General features: G+C 35.1%; 1 pseudogene; it reads left to right on the top strand.

Moving 5' to 3' along the window:
• The first annotated feature begins 3,749 nt into the window (after positions 1-3,749).
• On the top strand, positions 3,750-5,324 carry LOC141543955 (olfactory receptor 10A2-like; annotated as a pseudogene).
• Positions 5,325-6,504: the final 1,180 nt, after the last annotated feature.

The raw sequence follows: 6,504 nt of genomic DNA on the forward strand, positions 1-6,504 counted from the left end.
ACCAAAATGTGTTGGATACAGCCAAAGCAGTAATAAGGGGACGTTTTATATCTCTACAAGACTACTTGCATAAAATAGAGAAAGAGAGGGCCAATGAATTGGGCTTACAACTAAAATTGCTAGAAAAGGAACAAATTTAAAACCCCCATACAAGCACAAAACTTGAAATTCAAAAATTAAAGGTGAGATTAAGAAATCTGAATTTGGATCCCACCTCTGCCATTTACTGTGTGATTATGAAACTTTGAGCCTCAATTTCCAGTTTTGTAAAATGGAGAAATTAATCCTTAAACTACCTACCTCGCAGTGTTTTGAGACGAAAGTGTTTAAAATGCTCTATAAATATCAGTTATTAATATCCTTAGTGAGAAGTTTTGACATTAACTTTTGTTCTTGCTTGTATATTAATTTACCTGTAAGTGGGAAGTTGAAATTAAAGATAAATGTTGTTGTATTGATCTACTTGCCATCTGGGGGAGAGGGTGGGGGGGAAAGAAAGAAAAAGTTGGAACAAAATGTTTTTCAAGGGTCAATGCTGAAAAAATTACCATGCATATATCTTGTAAATAAAAAGCTATAAGAATAAAAAAGAAAGAAAAAAAAACTCACATCACAAAAAAAAAAAAAAAAAAAAAGATATATGTCAAGAAGCCATTTGCTCTACATAGAGACATTTTAGGCTCAAGCTCAGGGATACTTGAACTTGTTCAGGAGAGTTGATTGTTAAATTTTCAATGTGAGCATTAGTGCTGCAGAATTCAGAAAACACTACAAATTAGGGGTGATTTATTGTTGTATTCATTGCCAAGTCTTATGTTAAAAAATGTTGGATAAAATATCAATAAAACAGATTAAAAAGAAATTAACTCCTCTTTTCACTGTCAGTCCAGTTTCAGAGACTTATAAATGGTGGCATTGATGAATTATTCCTTGACAATAAAGAGTTTGGATCTGGTGCAGTAATTATGATTTTAAGAAAGCCCCTGTAGTTAAGAGTTGCAGAATGAAGACAACCATAAACATGTTAGTGCTGTTCTGAAATTTATTATTGGCAAAGATGTAGATTGACCTCAGTGTATAAAAACTGAAATAGAGTGTTATTATGAGCTTGTGAGGGGCAGTAGGTATGAATCTCTGGTAGTTACTAGGATATTGTCCTATTTTTCTACAACATGCCACATTTTATAAGAATGTGAGACAAGACAGGTGAGGCTAGGTAGTCCAGCCCACATCCAGTTAGTGAGACTTAATACAAACTGTCCCAGTGCCAATGCTGATGGAATAATTATAGAATCTGAGAATAAGAAAATTACAGAATCTGAGGATAGTGATGATCACATGACACCTAAATTACATACTTCTAAGTCCCCAATAGAAAGAAAGGAAACACTAAGGTCAGAATGTTAGAATATATTTGTAGCCGTGGAATAATCATGAAAGGTCACAGAGCTAAATAACTATTACCAGATCATATAAGTGAAAGGTATATATGGAAGGACCTGTAAGGTTAAAAAACCTTCCTGACTGGGGCAATTCATGCCTTTTATATTTCCAATCTGCCAGTTTTCTCTAGTGATGTCCTTTCTACATTGTGTCAGACCTACTTGTCTAGAAATGATTTTTCCAGTCTTCATTTATTGTTCTGTTGATTATATGATCATTCAGCAGTTCTGCTGAACTTCAGTCCTTTGTAACCATTTTCTGTCAGCGAAAGAACAAAGTTCTGTTAAGCCATAACCAAAGACAATAAGTTAACCTATCCGACATGTGTGATTCATCATTTTTAGAAAAAAAAAAAAAAAAAGAAAGAAATGTCCATTTTTATAGCTAACGTAAGTTTTATAAATTTAAGATACACATAATATATGACTATAATATTTGGTTCTATTAAATTTCATCTTAACAGATTCATTTCAGTGCTTTAACCCATCAAGATCTGTTTGAATCTTAGTTCTATCCTCCAGTACATAAACTATCCTCCTCAGCTCTATTTCTTCTAATTTTTGATTATGCCAAATCCATGTGTTATCCAAAAGAAGCTATTAAAAAGATTTAAAGCACAAGATCATCACAGAAACTGATTCTTATGTTGATAATGAAACATTAATTACTACTCTTTTGGTCTTTATTAGCAGTACCAAACAATGGACAATTGGGGCTTTGCTTGGGGTCTATTTTGTCTAATCATTGAGAGTCATAATGATTTCAGTTTAAGGAATGATTCTTAAGAAAGGAGGTCTTGCTAGTAAACTCCAAGATATCTTGGGAGGGTTACTTGAGTAAAACAATTAAGAGCTTCTTCAGGTAAAGATACGGTATACTATGTGGGCACAGAGAAGTCAAAGAAGGAAGGGAAGGAAGGAGGAGAGGGCAAGAGAGAAGGGAGTAAAGGAGAGTTAAAGGATAAAAGGAAGGAAGAAGGGAAGGAAACAAATTAAAGAGGGAGGGAGGGAAGAAGAGAGGAAGAGAAGTGGGGAAAGGCCAGAAACTCTGAGAGTCTTCCCCTCTCAGAGGTATTCATGTATTTTGACTACTTGAAAGAGACCATTCTTTGCTTCAATTGCTACCTAATATTAATCATCTAATGTGTGTGGCATCTAATCATCTAATCATCTAATGTGTGTGGTAAATCTGAGACCTGTTAAAAATTTTAGCTTAAAAAGCACAAGGGCTGACACTCTATCAAAGACCATCTTAAGCTGTCATAATCTATATCTGACTCAGGTGGCTCTGCAGGAGAAAATGAGGCAGGTGATCTTGCATAATCTCTGTGAGAACTGCCCCATTGAGGTCCTATCTAGAACTAATCATTTAGAAAACTTATTTTACTTCTCTCCCTCCTCCCTCCCTTCATTTTTCCTTTTCTCCCTCCCTCTTTCCTTTCTTCCTCCCTCCCTTTCTTCTTCCATTCCTTTCTTCTTCCCTCCCTCCTTCCATATACAATAGAAAGTGGAAGGTAATACCTGATCCTCAAAACATGTACAAATGAACTAATCCTTTCTTGTGATTAATCTTCTTTGATAGAAACATGACTTCTCAACTATTGCTTCTCATAACTGGCATATATTATGAGCTAGATGGTACAGTAGATGGAGCATCAACTCTGGATCAGTGGGACTTCAAATCCAGCCTCAGACATGATCTACCTTTGTCATCTGGTACAAGTTACTTAATTGTATTTACTTTTTTCATCTTTAAATTGGCTGGAGAAGAAATTAGTGAACCATACCTCCATCAAAACCCCCAAATGGGTTAATGGAGAGTCAGAAATAACTCCACAAAATTTTAAAATTTTAATCTCATGAACATAAATGACACTTTCATCTAGAAGTACTGAAAAGTAAAAGATTCCAAGATAAATTTTCTCCTTACATGTACTCAGAATATTATTAAACTTTCTGGTTCTTGAGAGCAGGATTGTTTTTGTACCTTTTATAGATGTAAACTCCATAAAATTTAATGAAGATGCAACCTAAAATTGACCCATTTTATATGTAATATCACTGAAGTACTAAGAGAGATGTAAGGATGTAAGTCCCTGATACAACAAAAAGACTTTTTGACCAAGAGAATGCATTTGTGATCATTTTATTTCCTCCTCCACCATTATGCCACAGAAAAGGACAGTCAGTTCAGGACAGATGTAATGGATATTACACCATTACTTTTTTTTAATTGATACAGGGATAAGGAATTAATGGTGACACAAAATCTATGTAATGTTATATAGAAAAATGAAATGATGTAACATGAAGCAACCTGCCTGTCTAGAAATCTACTGCAGAAATAAAAATGTGATATTGACAGTAATCAGTGTAATTGTTTCTTTAAACATTCCTCTGAGTGAAAGTCAATGGATTATTGACTTTCCACTCCAACAGGACTTCAGCAAGTGTATAATTATTGCCATCATACATTCGATGGAACTGTTTGTGCTTAGAGGCTTCAAGGGAGGAAGAAAAAGATAACAAGAAAAAATACATTTTGCATCAAAGTAAGCTTTTCATCAAAGAAATATTAATTTCTAAAGGCAACACTCATTGTTTAAGGAGCACTCATGGAAAGGGGATTAGTGGTTCGAAGTAATTTATTTTGATTTTTATTGCTTGTATGTTCTGGGTGGCTTATCCTAACAGAATTGAAAAAGGCTTAAGGATTTATTTCAATTGGATAAAGGAAATTTTTATTCACTTTACATTAACTGATTCCCTAAAAGTTGCAACTGGCAAGGATGATTTGTGATATATTTTTTTTATCATGTGCTAGGCTCAGTATTGGGTTACATTAATAAGTGTTTAGTACTAAGAAGCTTCTTTTCTTGATTTTCTCCTAGTGCCTTGATCTAGTGTGTGTGTGTGTGTGTGTGTGTGTGTGTGTGTGTGTGTGTGTGTGTGTGTGTGTGTTTGTGGTTATATTTCTTTACCTTCCAATAAACTCTTGGTTGTCTGTAGATTTCAAGCTCTGAGCCAGTGATGAGAAAAAAACCAAAAAAAAAAAAAAAAAAAAAAGAAAGAAAAAAAAAGACCCCTCTGCAAATAATTTACCTTTGTGACTTTCTTCTCTCTTTTTTTTAGCTACAACCAGTGTTCTTTGTAATTTTCTTGGCCATATATTTATTCACTGTATTGGGAAACCTGTTGATCATCTGCCTGATCTGGGTGAGCCTTACACTGCATTCTCCCATGTATTAATAAAGATGGTTTTGCCATCTTTGGGCTAGCAGAATGCTGTCTCCTGGCAACCATGGCTTATGACCACTCTTTTGCTACCTGCTATCCATTACACTATACATTATTGATGAATCCTTTAATCTGCCTACAATTGGCTGCAGCATCCTGAACAACAGGAATGGTTATGGAGTCAGCCCAGATCACTTGGACCTTCACTCTCCCCTTTTGTGGCACAGCACTTTTTTATGATGCTTTGCCTGTTTTGCAACTGGCCTGTGTGGACACTTCCCAGAATGAGATTGTGCTGTTTTCTATTTCTTTGCTCTTCATTTTGATCCCTTGTTTGCTAATTCTCTCCTCCCATGCTCATATTCTCATGGCCATTTTGAGAATGTCCTCTGCTGCTGGCAGGCACAAAGCTTTCTCTGCTTGTTCCTCCTACCTCCTGGTTGTCTCTAACTTCTGTAGTTCAGTCACCTTTACCTATCTTCAACCCAAGTCTGCCCATACTCCAGATACTGCAGAGCAACTGCCCTCATGTACACAATAGTCACCCCTGTACTCAATCCAGTCATTTATACCTTAAGAAACAAAGAAGTGAAAGGAGCATTTTGGAGTATAGCCAAAAGGCAGCCTCTTAGCCAAGCTTCCTGAAGTTAGACCAAAAGCCACAATTAGTAAATTTTATTGTTGTTGTTGTTTAGTCATTTAGTTATGGCTGACTCTTTGTGACCCCATTTGGGTTTTCTTCCCAAAGTTACTAGAGTGGTTCCTTGCCTAAATCAATTCACAGATGAAGAAACTGAAACGAATAGAATTAAGGGACTTGACCAGAGTCACACAGATATCAAATGCCATCTTCTTGACTCCAGACATGGCACTTTGTCCATTGTATCACCTAGTTTTCCATAACTAGTAAAAAAAAGCTTGCATGAATAGTATGAATTTGTATTTATCTGATCCAATCAATTCAAATATAATAGAAATGTAGATTTTTTTTTTTTTTTGCTCAGACCTTTTTCTACATATTGGAGGTAAATAAGAGAGCATAGCAACTCCCTGAGTAGTATGCTTGATTGTTCTTGTTATATGTTATTATACTCTAGGTTGTTATACTTCCAATATCATATTGAATTTAATTTTTGGTGCATTGTTTCCTCAGAAATATGCTAGAGAAAAATTCCTCTCCAGTTATGGAATGGAGAAAATTTGGGGAGGATAGTGGGTAGATTCTATCCATGACAAATAGTAAATTAGTTTGTGCTTGAAGATCTATATTAGTGGCCCTCATTTTCCCATAGTCAATTAACTTTTCATTTGAATAGCTTTTATTTTAATTCCTTAAAAAGATCTATAATTTAGGGGCACCTAGGGGGTGCAGTGGATAGAATGCTAGGCCTGAAGTCAGGATGATCTGAATTCAAATCTGGTTTCAGACACTTAACACTTTCCTGGCTATGGAAAGTGACCCTGGGCAAGTCACTTAATCTCTATTGTCTCAGGAAAAAAAATCTAAAATTTGTATCTTTGATATTTCTATTTACTTTCCTTTGAGGATCCAGAAAGAAGAATCAGCTCTCCACATACCATTTATTCTTTTCTAGATTAACTATCACTACTTCCTTCAAATGCTCCACATATATGATTGAGTCCATTTTCTTTTTCAGTTAGTCACCTCTAAATGAACTTCAAGATATCTATGTCCATGCCAAAATATTTGTCCCAGGACACAAGACATTTTATTAATCAAAGAAGTAAGGTAGTACATATATGTGTTAGTAATTTATTATTGAACAAACATTATACTAAAGACTGGAGAGACAAAGAAAAAACA

The sequence above is a fragment of the Sminthopsis crassicaudata genome, chromosome 5 (assembly GCF_048593235.1).
Source record: "Sminthopsis crassicaudata isolate SCR6 chromosome 5, ASM4859323v1, whole genome shotgun sequence".
Taxonomy (NCBI): Eukaryota; Metazoa; Chordata; class Mammalia; order Dasyuromorphia; family Dasyuridae; genus Sminthopsis; species Sminthopsis crassicaudata.